Source organism: Apis dorsata, unplaced genomic scaffold (genome assembly GCF_000469605.1).
Source record: "Apis dorsata unplaced genomic scaffold, Apis dorsata 1.3 scaffold_162, whole genome shotgun sequence".
NCBI lineage: Eukaryota > Metazoa > Arthropoda > Insecta > Hymenoptera > Apidae > Apis > Apis dorsata.
The window spans coordinates 604724-620733 of NW_006263451.1; the positions used below are offsets into that span (position 1 = coordinate 604724).

General features: G+C 36.7%; 1 long non-coding RNA gene across 1 annotated transcript; it reads right to left on the minus strand.

Annotated features, from left to right (window-relative positions):
* Positions 1–866: 866 nt before the first annotated feature.
* On the minus strand, positions 867–12931 carry LOC116185342. The gene is made up of 2 exons (XR_004150179.1): positions 11930–12931; positions 867–1215 (listed from the first exon to the last, which is right to left on the minus strand). It is a non-coding gene; the product is annotated as an uncharacterized LOC116185342 (long non-coding RNA).
* Between the last annotated feature and the right edge of the window lie 3079 nt (positions 12932–16010).

The following is a 16010-nucleotide window of genomic DNA, read 5'->3' on the forward strand; positions in this document are numbered from 1 at the left end:
TCCTAATTGCCGCGACGGTGGATCCAGGTGGCAAAAAAGAAATGCAGGAAAGAACGATCACTGGAACGGTTCCGGCAAAAAGACTTGTTGCTTCGGGCGAGGGTCCGCCGCCGCCCCGATTGTGTAAATCTCCTCATTTGGAATGCGGTACATTATTCTCGAGGGGGCCCTAAGCAAGCAGCTTCTTTAACCGAGGGATTCGCTTCGTGACGGGCGAAATTTAATTGGTCTTCTTGCTGGCTGCGCCCTCTCGTGTCCACGAAATCCTTAATAATCCCGTGACGGGTCTCGGAATCGAAAACAACAGGTGAGCAGTGTGAAGACGTTCGAACAGGTGAAACCGCCATCGTCTCTCGTTATTTCGTTTCCTAACTGCAAATTAAAAGAATCCACCGATAAATACGAAATATGTTATGGAAATACAGATGGCGACATATTCGCGCAATTGATCGTTTCATCGTTACGATGTGTTACGATGTAAATGGAAATTGATAAAAATCGTTGATAAACAGTTAAGTAAATAAAGAATAATTATCGCGTGAAGATATCCTTAAAAATCCATCTAAGAAGCGATAAAAAATTAAAAGTTAAAAAGTTAAGCGATCAAACTTCACGAAGCCAAATTCCTTTAGAGGTTATAAATTATACTTATTAAAAGTTAATTGATTAACCTTTCCAAATTCTTTTAGAGGTTATAAATTATTCTTATTAATTACTTAAAGTGGAAACGAAATGTTTTCCCAAACAAGATATAATGCACTGACCTGTTCCATCCAAAAATAAATGACATGCATGCAACGATACGTGGGCAAATACATCGTCAATGCTACGTCCGTAAATACTTCAAATTGATTTATATAAGTTTTTTTCTTTCTTTACATTCAATTTTCCTTATCTCGTGTTGCGTTCAAGATCCGATTTCTCCTCTTCGTATTGTTACAGATTTCCGAGACACACATCCGCTTAGATTCCACGACTTTATCCAAACAAAGATGTCTCTTCACTCGAGGCTGACCGAAAGCGTTGCGCGCGCGCAGTCGCGATTGCGCCCGTGCCGAGGCGTGGACACATTGCGTTGGATACACTGTGTATCGGATAGATAGCGCAGCAGATGGACAACCTTGGATCAGGACTGTGGCCCGCGCATCTCATTGACACCGATAAACCATCGCTTTTTCTTCTTTGTCGGGCCGCTTTTCTTCTTTGGAATCGGACCTGTGTTCGATAATTGCTTGTTAGCATTATATTTATACGGTTGGTAAACACAAAGTATACCTCGATGAACATCTGACGACAAACACGTACAACATTTTATATTTTATTTGTTGGGGATATATCACCGGTTTAATTTCTTTCTTATTAATAATTTTCTGCGTTTAAAATGTACTCGTAAGTAATACGATGCATAAGCAGGTGGATTGAATTGGAATTATAAAATAACAAAGTCATTGAAATCAATTGTGAAAAGAAATTTACATATTTCAAGTGAAAATTTGAAACGTGTAAAAGGGAAGATAACAAGGATCGAGTTAAGTAGATAAGAATTTTTTTTATATATATATATATTAAAACAGGGAGCCTTGAGAGAAACAGGTCCTGCAAAGTAGAATCTACATAAGCGGTTGATTTGCTATTTTTTATATGGCGAGAATTATATCTGAAAAAAATTTTCAGATATTAAGTCATAAATGATTTTTACGTTCGGGATGCATTTTAGTTAATTTACGATCTCATGGCATATATATATAGAGAAGCTAAACAGGTTATTTAAAACAGGTAATTCTTTGTTATATCTTATTGAACAACAACGTCTAACAAACCTTGTAAACCTTGTTACACGACCTATGAAAATCCATATTAAGCAAACTGTGTAAATAATTGCATTAGCTGAATACACTAATACTTGAAGGCAAATATTTTTGATATTCTGTATTGATTAAAGACCACTGCAATTTCCATGTTCTCATAACATATTTTGTATCTTTTTAAACGAGTGTTACACTTGAATCAAATTCGTTTTTCGTTTTTTACATATCGATGAAATCCGTTCTAAAATATATCGAAAAGTTTACGTACGTGCACTTATATTGAATTTACTGTGTGTTTTTCATCTAATTAAAGTCAATGTTTATTTTACTTTAACAGAATTTAAAATATTGGAAATATCTTTAATTTGAAAATTACAATCGAAATTATCTTTTTTTTTTTTTTTTAATCTTAAAATACGTATGCCAACAAATTCATACAAATTCACAAAAATGTTACTTTTAAAATGTTCGTAAAATTAATCAAATATACAAAATTAATATTTCTACTTCGAAATTCAATAAAATTCTGCTTTTCTGAAGCGAAAAATATCATAGAAGATTAAACATACCTATCAAATTAAACCAATATTTTATATTTCGAGAATATTGTTTGTTCTAGAATCATAGAGGTATAAACAGTGGGAAACACTTTTAACATGGCCTTGAACGATCCGGCAAACTATGTAGAATAAGCAGTAGCTATTTTGCACTGCTGGAAGCAGTGCTGATTCTCCTCTTTAATCGATTCTACGTCCACGCAATGGATTCTCGACTTGTTTAAATATGGAGAACAAGAAGAAATTACAGGGAGGGGGTTGGGACAAGAAATATGATCGAGCGCTATGATAAACTCTTCCACAACCATTGAACGTACGTACGTACTCCTTCGTTCTGTCAGAGATTATATAGTCCCTTTCGATCAATGGTTTCACCCTGTCTATGCTTGAAACAGTTACAACGGATTAATACAAGACAGAGTTTCACCTCTTGCACGCATGCTTATTATAATGCTTCACGCTGACAGTGTACACTTATCTTATTAATAGAAGCGGAGGTGAACGAACGTTTTTCTTTCTTTTTTATTTTTTTTTTTTTTTGCATTCGATCGAATAACTTTCTATATATGCTCACAGATTTACCGTAATTTTTTTCGATCAAATGCATTCCACGAAACACGCAAAAACGTGTACAAAAAAAAAAACCTTAACAATTTTAATCGTTTAATTATAGAAGCAGGATGATTAAAACCTCGCAAAGGATAAACTCATCAGCCTAAAGCTACTCGTTTCAAAATTCCTAGTTAATATTATCCTCGTCAACAGTTGTACAACATGTATCGACGATTTCCTTTTGGTACGAAGCAAAACTGTCTATAAATTCAAAAACCTATCTACTAAACGTCCTCCGACACCCAAAAATCTCTCCTTTATCTCGTTAACTTCTATCTACCGTGCGCGCGCAAATACAATAATCGCACGCACGAGTATCCTCGAGTACGCAAAGAGTACTAAAAGGGAATCGCCACGAGCGATAGCCTCCCGTGGCGACAACGTTGTAGGCAGAGGCTATGATTGATATAAATTAGCGTTCACGATGCCACACACGTACGTATACACACATACACACACACACACACACAGATCCAAACGCAGGAGGAGACGAGCTCGATCATTTCTGCCCCGGCTGAACCCAGCTTCGATCCTCTCTCGCCTCTCTGGATCCACCACTCCCTCGATCGGTATCCATCGCGGCAGCTGCGCCTCCGCGTTGCAATTTCGGGATCTCAATTAACGATAATTGGCGGCTACCGTGGCCGGCCGAATCATTCGCATAAAATCGCTGTCCGTTTGCTCGATCAACGGCAACAACAGCCATTTCCTTTAAAACCTATATCGAGAGGGAGATTGGCAACAATGTTGATGTTTCAGGGTGGAACGATCGACCGCTTCGAAAGGTGGATAATACGATTGTAAATTGAGACGAGGCAAGGAATTTTATATATGCATTAAATTAGTCGATTGTTGATTATTATTATTAACCTCTGCTCAATTTATCCAAAAAAGAATCTACGAATTTTCTCAACGTATTTTCTGCATATCCAAAATCTAATCTGTTCGCTCTTTTCGAGCGAACCGGCAGTCGATTCGTGGCGAAAGGAACAAACGAACGGGCGATCCTCGGAACGAAGGGAATAACGAACGCAACGCAGCGTGTACAGGTATAGCAGGCCGCCTATACGATGCAGCAATCTAGCCGCGTTGATTAGAGTCGTATGTAGAATCGAGAACCGGATTCCAAGAACCTGTTTCCATGTTCACGTAAGATCCCCGGAGTAATCGACTGACGGATCGGCGACCGTTCGAGTCACCGACCCCGACCGACCGAGACGCCGCTCGCTCGATCCCTCCGCGCCGCCCACCGGCCTCGGTGATCGTCGACAGAGTCGTCGTCCCGACGACGGCCTGGGCCTCCTCTTCCTCCTTTGTGCGCGCATTCCTGCGGGACACCCGTTCCTTCCTATGTACGCGGAGTCTACGTACGTTCCACGTTCCATCTTCGACTCGAGAGATTTCTGTGTAGAGGTTTTACGAGAGTAAACGCTGTACGCTTGGTGTGAATATATGTGCTTGGGAGGAGGATAAGAGGTTGGAAGCGTTGGGTGGAAGCGTTTGGGGGTCGTTTTGAGGTTTTGTATAGAGGGAGGGATTGATGGAAGGGTGCTGACGGAAGGGTGATGGGGTTAGAGGTGTTTGGTTTTTCTTGGTTCGACGTTAGGAACCATGTTTGGATAACGTGTTTCTGCAATTTTTGGAATTTTTTCTCTTTGAAATTTTCAAACGTTTTCACGTGTTGTGAATGATGAAAGAAAAAAGAAAAGAGTATGTTGTATCTTGAGGTATAATAACGTTTGAAGTCTATCACGTTTTAAATCTCGTGAAAAAATCGATTCATGGAAACTGTCTGAAAAGAGTTGTGAAAGAAAAAGGAAAGAAGGAAGAAAAAAACGCGTTTGATCGCGTACGCGTTAATGAAAACGTGTTCCCTCGTAGATCTAAAAACAAAAATGGCCGTTCGAGAGGGCGCTCCAGTTCACTGGTCAATTTAACAAACGTCCACTTAAATGCGAAACGGAATCTACCCGTCCCCATCGAAGAACGTTGTCTCTTTTTGCGTCCGTTTCATTACACACGCGTTCGAAACGAGTGGTCTCCTGCAACAGACCGCTACCAACTAATAGATTTTCATTATTTTAAGCCGTAATATAATCCGCAATTACCGCCAGAGTCACGGCAGGTATACACGTATCTGCGACTACGTGCAAATATGTGGTGGCGAGCCGCTGCAGGCCGCTTTTCAAAAGGCGACACACTCGTCCCCTTGCAACCGGGCCTCCTCTATTAATAGTCCTTCGTTAAACGTATAATGCTTGAATTAACGGCCATTTCTGTCCCAAGTCCTGGCTTTATCATCCGCGATTTATGCAATGCTTCCCGCGGCTGCCTCAACAGGTTGGCTATCGGAGTATCCTTGGTGATTATAGTGTCTTTGATTGGGTTTATTTTTTTTTCTCTCTCTCTCTCTTCTCTTTTTATTTATTTATTTTTTTTATTTTTATGATAACTGAAGAGTTGTTTTACGTGTTTCAGTAATCGTGTCCGAGGTGTGAATTAGTGGCGAATATTGGTGCTTGTGTTACGTTATGTACCTCGGTTGTGATGAATTGACAGGAAACGGATTAATTGGATTCTTTGATATCTGGAGTTGATTGGAGCTTTTTCATGATCGTTGTGTCCATGTTTTCATTTGTTTGTTGGTTTTCCTTTTAAATTAATGCTTCGAAGAGGACGTAGAGGGTGATTTACAGGTTTGAAAGAACACTTTATTTATTTTAGGAAACTATTAATGTTTATCGAAATGATGAAGGATAGTTGCATAAATCTTTGAATATGATATTTCTTTGATTTCAGTTTCAGATAGATTTATAATGTGTACATTGAAATGAAGAGACGCAATACAATTGCAAATTAAAAATTATATTATTGAAATATAAAATTTGAATTTGAGATATTTTAGAGAATCATTTAATACATCATGTATAATTATGTATGCTCGAAGCTGATGACTTTGCAACAGCTTATAACTTTTTAGGTGAGGTTACATAACTTTTACAACTCATTCTAACATCATAAGCACTTATGCAATTATTAAAGGTGGTATTCAACGTTTGCAACTGCAAAAAAGACATTATTAGTTAATAATAACTTGTACAAACTTTTTATACAAGAATTCCCCGCTTATATAATCGGATTCCTAACAATACAACCCTTTAACATTTCCTCAATTAGTGATCAGGTAGAAATTACTTTGCTGATTTATTCACAAAAGTAAAAAAAAAAAAAAAATACCGATCATCACAATTCATCTTTCAACGTGTAAAATCTATTCCATTACCAGCAATTACATCACGGTAAAAACATCTGGTTCACCAGGTCAAAGCCTCCAACCTTCTCACCTCGGGACCCCTTTCCATTCAACTGTTCCATCAAACCATACGTGTACTTCATTTCAAAAAGTTCTTCTATAAGGTATAGAAAATTCTTCTTTATTTTTTTCTCGTACTTCCATGCGAACAGTGAAACTTTCATTCCTTTTATTTCATTTCTTTCAATCTTTATTCCATTTATTTCCTTCTCTTTTTTCTTGATCTTCTCTCACTGAATATTAAAAATCCAGAATATTTTGAATATTTCTCTCTCTTTCTCTTGACATCATTATATTATCTCCATATTTTTAATATTTTTTAAAATTTCTTCTCATTCTTTTCATGCTCAACGAAACCTTAAATTTCACTGGATACAATCGAAACCGGAACAACTTGGTAACAAATTGATATTATTATCCCTGTACACGATGCGTCCTGTTACTCGATAAGCCAGGATAACATCCACAGAAAATAGATTAAAATTCATATCGATGCAATCTGGATTCGAAATCTGAAAGATCGATAGGACCATCCCGTCTCGATTCTCGATCGTTGACTAGTTGACGGCACTATTCGAGTGTTCCTGTGTTTCGAACGTTAACAGTCTTAAGATCTTCGCGCGATTATCTCGCGGCGAGATCTGCTTCTGGATCGACCGATCGGTAACGAGAACACCGATAATACCACGTCCCTCTCTATCTATGGTTCCAGGGAGAAAAAAAAAAAAAAAAAGAAAAAAAACATTCCAGCCTGCTGCTAACCACTCTGGAATCCTATTAATAGAGCCACTCGCCAGGCGTTTATTTACACCCGTAGGTTCCCGCCTAGATCCACCACGACCAGTCTATTAAATAGTGATGGTCGTCCAATATTATCTGAACATAAGCCGCTTATCCCGTGGGAGGGTGTTAATTAATTTTTTTCCTATCCGCGTCCGCGTAAACACGTCGAGAATCGATCTCTCGTTGGTGCTTGGCTTCCTGGCTGGGAAGACAGGTCGGTGTTACACTCTTGCTAATGCGCGGCAAAAACAGCGGCGCGAGATAACGCTGTGTGTTAGTAAATCTAGGCGAGTTTTATCTCGAGAGGGGAGAGGAGAGGGGGGGAAAAAAGTGAAAAGAACGAAATTCCTCGCGATATTTGTCTGGTCGAGGCCTGATAACGTCGAGTAACCGCCGTTAGATCGGTGTGTGTCGTTTCAAGGATCTGTTTTGCACGGCCGTTTTGCACGTACTTTGCACGGCCTTCTAAGAGTGGGTACAGTGTGCGGGTAACGGGATCGTTGAAATGGTATGTGCGGGGGAGAGAAATGTGAACAGTTGTGAATAAATTGAGCAGTTGGGAATGTTGGTTGCTGGAGTAGGAAAATCACTTCATTATCGCGGTGGTGAGAACGGTTGGTTTCGTGAGGTTTTTTATTTTAGATATTAATAATTATGTCAAGTGATCCTTGACCCTCGTCTAATAATTTTATTAATTGTATCTTATAATGAATTTATTTTTTCTTTTAATTTGTTTTGCTTGGTGTTTAAAGAAGAATTCTCACTTCGTATTAAAAAAAAAAAAAACTCTTGGAATAAGTTATCAAAAGGAAAAGTTAAATCTCTTACTATATAAAAGTGAATGTATAATACGAGGAGGATGAGTAGGATATTCGTTTTCCCTTCATATGATTCCACTTTTTAATTAACAGAAAACATTCGACTTGTTAAGAGAAGCGTTTTATTGCCCTCACAAAGCATTCTTTAATCGGAACTCTCGTAAAATCAATTCACCGTATAAAAAGACCACTCGATTCAACCGTATGCACTTCACTAAATATTGAAAGGAAAAAGTTGAAAGACAAGGAAAGTGTTATGTCCATAACACCCGTCACTCTGAACGGATCCGATTTCCCAACAATCTTCCATTCGTGTATCGATCGAACAAATTCTGGAATCGATAAAAGCATTTCAAGAAACATTTTCCCTTTCATATCTATAAAAAACTTTCCATTCAAATCGCGTTACACAGGAGACGTCTTTTTCACTTCATTCACTTTTCCATCCAATTTTCGAGACAAAAGACAATCCTTGAACGAATCATGCGTATACAATCAATTGAAGATCCCCCCATGCGAGAAGCAAATACAATTTTACCATATAATACATTCTCCACGTTCAATTGACGGTTTCCACGTGACTCGTCCGCCATCGAAGAACCGCGTGGCGCGCGATCTCGCGGCGGTTGGAATAATAATCGGCTTTTAACGCGTGTCGCGGTGCCACTGAACGCCACCGTCCAACCTCGAGATCTTATTATGACGGTATTCCATCGTTTCGACGCTCGATGAATAAACTCGTTGTCCCCTTCCATTTCGAGCGATCTTCCTTTTCTTCTTCGCAAAGAAACGAGAGTGACGAAAAACGGCGAAGAAGAAGAAGGAGCAAAGAGAAAAGACGAGAAAAGTAATGAAAGAAAGAGGACGAGTGCAGGAGGTGGAGAAGGTGGAGGTAGGTGGAAAAAAGGTGGCCCTCTGAGACTGGTCGCCGGAAGAGAGAAGCTCCGACGGACCTCAGTCTTCGGTACTTATCTTCCCCTCGCAATCGGTGCAATATATTCAGGGTGCAAAGCGTCGTTGTCGTTCGGTGAATGGACGTTTTCACTTAAAGTCGCGTTCACTCGGCTCGGACAAAGGGATCATTACCCGAGCACCGGGTTCAGGAGAAAGCGAGCACGCCGTGGCGGACACTTAAATACGCGGAATTCACGCCCCGATCACGTGAATACGGAAGCGCCGCGCCACGTTGACAAAGCGCACCCCGTGCCCCACCGAGCGTCCCCCCAATTAAGGTAGCCCAATTCCGAAATACCTCTACGCGCCCCTCCATCTTCCCTCTCCCGTTTTTTTCCACGAGCACAGAAACGCACGACGTTCACGTTCAGCCCGGGACACGGAGAAAAAGCGCGCCGCTTTGTCATTGCGCCGCCTTAATTAAGACGTGCGCGCTCTCCGAACTTCTTCGTAGTCACCGGTAACTTCTTCTTGTTTCTTATGCCGTTCTTCTCGTTCATCTCTCTCCCGACGAAACGTAGAAAATGAAGATACGATCTCTCGAAGAGGCTACCGGTTCGATCGGTGAGGTTAGATTTATCGGCGTGCCGAGCAGGCTCGATAGATGGCGCTGAGGATCACCTGCTATTCTTACGATAAATTGTCGAGGTTAGTTCATTAGTCACAAGGATAATGGATCCATTAAAGGATGTTGCGAATATTTGACGATGAATTAAAATGTTTGATATTGAGGCGTAATAGTGGAATCATGGGAAATTGCAATGATGGATAGGGAGAAATACTTGGAAAAGTGCATCTTGAGCAATCGGAAATTAAATGTATATGAAATGGCGATTAAACTCGCGTAAGATGTTATTAAAGGGAAAATTTGCGAGTAAATCAATCAAAGCTGGATACCAAGCATTAACTAATACATCATGAGATTGTTACCACATGAGTAAATTTCATAATAATCGTTTATTTATAATTTTTTTAATTAATTAAGGCGGTGCAATTTAAAAAAATATATATATAACTCCTCTGTTTGTCATTATATACAATTTATCATATTTTCGTCCTAACGTTGTTAAAAAGATGAAAAAATATTTAAAATTCCATTCTCACGAATCATTTTTTTGCTTTCAGCATAATTTAATATCACAAAGTTATATCATTAAGTAAAATAGAATGTTTTTTAAAGAAATCAAATTTATCAAAGAAATTGTTCACAGTCTCATTAATAATATTTCGTCCTTACGTCATACTAAATATTTATTAATCAAGAAAATAACTGAACGCATTCACTTCAATAATACTTTTATGAAAAAAAATCTGAAATTATTAATTTACTTCTTAAGCCTTGCACAAACTAATCATGAGAAGAAATGATATTGGAAGAATTTTTAAGAAATTTAAATTTGAATACCAAACATGCACAATGCATTATTGCCAATCAACGAATTTCAATAATCGTGTTTTCAAATAGAATTCCACGATGTATCAACGTGAAGAATATTCTTAGATCCCAGAAGAAATTATTCACGTAGACGAAGAGATCTCTTTCAGACATTCTCTGACACATGTGTTCAGGTATACACAAAACAGGTATCCAACAAACAAACAAGAGTTGAAGTGCGATGATGACGTTTGTAAGATCCTTTGCAATTTCCTTTGATGTCAAATTTCTTATTACACATCACAATGCTATCTTGGAACGGTATAAGTTTGAATCTTTTCGCGAGTCTCAATTTATCTTCTCCATTGCAACAGAGCTGCTACTCGTTCTTGTTTCGGTAGGTACCCGCTACGTACGATAAATTAATATTACGGAGAATATATTTCAGGCGAGGATGTGTCGCAACAGACAGTTTAACTCGAGAGAATATTGTGAAACGTAATTCCTGCGTATAAGAGGAACAGCGAGCATATTGTATTATACATAACATGTTTTTGAAGCGTGTCGTGTGATTACAAATGACTAATTGTATTCGGTTGTACTAGTTGATGGCTGTCTCTTTGATATTCTTTGTTGACAGATTCAGACACACGTTTGTTTCAACATCTATAGAAAATAACACTGGGTGTTGATTAGATGTTTTAGAAAGGCGACAAATTGGTAGTATATTCTCTTCAGCAGATTGAATTGAAGAAAAAATTGTAGATGAGAACAGGATTTTCACAAAAAAATTTCAATTATTAAATCTTGCAAGTATAAACATGAAATAATAAATTATTATAATGCTGAAAAGGGACAACTATAAGGAAAGTATTTCCTTCTTTTGCTTAATGATATTTATAGATGAGATATATCTGACTAAATATTGCTTAAATATTGTCTATTTTTGTATTGAATCTATATATCAGAAATAATAAATCAAATTTACATTCTTTCAAAGAAAATTATAGCTTTATATATTAAAAATAAAGCACTCAAATATTCATGTACATTTTTTATTAAAAATGCCTTATGAGATAAGAAATTGTTAATGTAATTAAAAATTTGGAACAATAATTACAATATAAAACACAAAATAATCAGTTATTATAGTACAAATCTAAAGACAATGCAAAAACAATTGATATTTACAAAATCATGTGATATTTTGTAAATATACAATTATATTATGCTAAATATGAATGTTTATTTTTGCATTGATACTATTAAAAGCAATAAATCAGAATTATATTCTTTCTAAGAACATTTTAGCTTTACAAAATAGTTTGTAAAGCTAAGCAAACTACTAAACAAACTATTCTCTTAAATATCCAAATATTATACTTTAGATGTCTTGTGAGATAAAAAATTTTCAATTATTCAATCTGTCAAATAATTTAAGACAATAAGTACAGCATAAATAAAAACAGAATGATCAATTATTATAGTATAAGCTTGGAAAGAAACAATGCACAAGCAACTTTCTTTCTAAGATTATTGATATTTATAGATACATCCTAAATATGATCTATTTTTATTGGATCTATCAGAAATAATAACTTAAATATACAAATACATACTATTTTTCAAGAAAATTCTTTATACAATATCCTAAAAGCCAACTAACTTAACCTAACCTCAAATATCCAAATATTTTATCTTAGACTTACTTGCAGATTATCTATCTTGAATATCCAAATATTCCAATTTGGATCCAATTTTCTTTTCCCACAAATATGATTCCAAAAAAGACATTAAAACTATAATAAGCAATCAGGATAATCTTTAACGAAGGATGCACCTTCGCGCAGCCATTACACTCTGCCTGCTGTTTCCCACAGTGAAAAGGCAACCGCGAATCGAATTAATCTCCTGTACTGCGTAATTAACATTATACGTTTGCACGATTACGTGTGACAAGCAGCACGCTATTATTACCTTTTAGACGGTAATCGCGTGATCATTCGCGATACTTCATCGAACGAATAAAACCCGCACTCCTTGTCAATGAACGGCGACACACACGCACACTAACGCAACCATGGCTATTGGCGCATTTCTAATTGGCCACCCGTGGCAATACGGTGTCCCACGAGTCTCCTTTGAAATGTGTATTCTATCTCCTGTCCGGGCGATGTCGCTACGAACGAACGAGTTGATAGGTCAACGCTTGATCAAGTGGTACGTCGCGGTATACACGCAGGGTATCGCCTTGAAATCGATGCGTGTATTCAATTTGCTGTCAGTGGTCATCCATTAACATTTAGCCGCGCATTCCCTGATTGCCGGGGACGTGAAAATAAATGGTAATTTCGCCTGGGTATTAATTTCTCCCTTCTCTGTAAGAACAGTGCGATTTCGTGGATGCGGGTGCGTATAAGCGGCGTTCAATCTCTCAAATTATAGAAACCGCAAGCTGATCTATGAACCGAGTTTCAACGTACAAGCGGAAGCCATGATTCCCTTTATTCTTCCCGCGGATAACGAGACGAAGATGTAATAGAGTTACGCTTCGAGTTGGTAGTGTACACGCGAAACTTGATGGAAAGTTACAAAGGTATGATGAGAATGAGCATTATGTTGGTAGTACTTGATGACAGAGAGTTTGATGTAGGAATATTTTCGTAGTGATTTATCTAAGAAAGAAATATCAGTGTTACAAAAATCAAAGTATACAAAATAATTTCATCTTATTATTCTTTCATAATTAAGGAGATATAAATATAACAAAATTAAATGTTTCTTCTTTTAATGTTTATAAAGATAAATTTTTAATCCTCTTATTCAAAGTTATTCAAACATGAAGCAGAAATATTACAAAAGTAAATAACCATCATTTTATTATTCTCTTATAGTTCAAGATTTGTTAGTATGACAAAAATAAATGTTTCTTCTTTGATTGTTGGTTGAGATAAATTTTTAATCTCCTTGTTCAAAGTAACATACACATAAAGTTAAATAATTACCATTTTGAAATCAGTCAAAACGAAATTATATATCTCTATGCAACTCGCAATTATTAACTGAAAACAAAAACTCTTTCAAGCTGACTGAAACACGGAAGCGTCGAATGATTCAAGTCCATCGTGTTACAGCCGAATGAGAGGAAGAAGAATCACGGATATACCATAGCTGGAACAAGGGGCTCGCATGCGAGCGATGCATGCATCTCGACGAGATCCGTCTGTGGTTTATCGAGGTTCCACGTAGAGCATTGTGGTCGCTGCATAATATTAACATTAGCGGTGATTAGTGGGCTGCCGACCTCCTGATGCTGGCCAATAGCTCTAAACGTTATTCTCCTCTACACGCGACCTTTCCTCCATTAACGAGCTTCCCAACCCGAGGTCGACTCTGATTTTAGGCCCTCCCCCTTTTTCTGTTGTTTCTCAACAAGGATATCGATACCTTATGCGGTAAGTAGTATTTATCTCTCGTTTTCAAAAGTCAAAAGATGAAGAACAAAAATAGATGAGAATATTTTTAATCATTTTATAAAATTTAATTAGCATTTCTGGTTTTTTTAAAAATAGAAATATTTATACAAAATAAAATATTTTAAATTGTTTTATTATTACAATAGTATTCATCAACGTGAGGCATATTCTACATATATGTTACATTCGTAAAAATATTGAGACAATCACCAAAAGTAATAATCACATAAATAAAAATTCGAAAATCCTTTTAATAACTAATTTAATAACTATTTCAACAAATTTGGAAATTCAATTTACATTTACAATTTCCATCTTAATAAATCTCTAATTTTCTCCCTTCGCTTTTCAAATGTGAAACAATTCCGCCGTCAGAACGAAGATTTACATCATATTGTAAAAGTGATCGAGATGCGATATCGCAATCAGATCGTCACGCATATAAGAACGATTAATATTCATTAATATAAAAATGCCAATAAGTATTAGCGAGTATCGTGTCCGCGGATAAGAGTCCACGTTTCTTATGCTAATTACATTATTGACAGCTACGTGGGAGATTTACGAGCGCCTTTTAACGCGTCGTGCTGGACAGCTGGTGAGGCAGTTTGCCGTTTATTTATGCTCGATTTCAGCGTCGATCGTCCGATAGGGTGGAATTTATACGCTTTCAGTATAAACGCGCTTAATGGTCTTGACTAGTTGGACCCGGGAATATATTCGCGTACGATCAACCGGCGGTGTGTCCGTCGTAATTAATTAATTGACTCGTAATTGTCGACGACCATCATCGTTGGCTTTTGAATCGAGCGATAGAAAGCTCTGTCTGATCTTCTTGGATAACGATTCTATCTGAGGGCTGGGCATTCGGTTGAGGTTATGTTAAACGGATTATATTTCATTTAAGGTTAAAATTATGTGAAGTTTATAAAATAGCCGATTTCACGAAGTCATAAAAAGCGGAATTTAATGCTTGAACTTTGTGTTCAATATTATTTATTATATTATATGGATTTTCATTTGGAATTTTTTTGTTAGATTGGAATATTAAGAAAAAAACTTTAAAAATATTTAAAAAATTGCTTTTTTTTTGCTGATGATGTGCAGAGATAGAAGAATCTGAATGCTTTTTTTAAAAGGAAAATTTTTTTACGAATTACGAAAAATATTGAATTTTATATAAAAGAAAGAAAGCTGTATTTGAATAAGAAGACTTTAAAGTTTATTATTGAGTTTTGCATGATAAATCCAGACAGACAGGTTTTATAGTAAGTCCTAATTTCAGTCATCGGTGGTTCGAAATAAATCTTTTATCCCGACATCAAATATTTCTTGATACAGGTGTGCTACATAGACAGTTTTACTAACGAGTTTAACGCACAGGACAAGTCACGCAACTGGAACAAGTTATGTCTCTTCCTTGTGCTTTATAAAGAAAACAAAAAAAAAAAAAACAAAAAAAAAAAAGATAGCAGAGGAAACAGTTGAATGATTTAAAGGAATATATCTTTTTACCTTCCTACTTTCTACATAAATTAATCCTTTGCAACATCTCGGTAAAAAGAGCAGAATAAAATTCCAGATATGCAAATGAGTGTCTCTTTTAACGTATTCGATCATTAAAAATAATAAAAGAAAAATTATTTTACTAATAATAAAGTATAAATACTTGAACATGTTCTTGAAAGATAAAAAGATGTCGCACAAAAAACGTAGGAGTTAATTACGCGTCGAGTATCAAAAAATTTTACCGTTAGAAAAGAAAATATAATTTATTACAGTTCCATAATTTATCATCAATCAATATTCTTAAAACAAGATACTCTAAGATATAAAATCAAACTTGAAATCTTGAAAATATCTTTAAAACATTTTCCAAGATTTCCATTTTCAATATTTCTATGCATGTCGAATGGATCCTACATGAAATCGTAGATATCGCAACTGTGTTATTTGCACATTTCACAATCCATTGATCGTCAAACAAGCATAAACACAATCAAAGACCAATTCACCGTTCACATTACGATCGATATTTTCTCAATTTTTCAATCGATTCGGTACATACATGAAATTACATGAGAATCTAAAATTAAATTTCTTATTTCAACTCGCCAATCCTATCGTATCAAACCCGATCCATTGACTTCCACACCAACTTTATCTTGGTTCGATCCATAATTCCATATTCGGACCATTAAACCTCTCGCACCCCGATCACCTTGCGCTCGTTTTAGAGGCCAGTGACTCGTTTCAGAGCAAGAGACGATCGGCGTGCACTTTGTTCGCCGGTTTTAACTTGCAGACCGGCTTG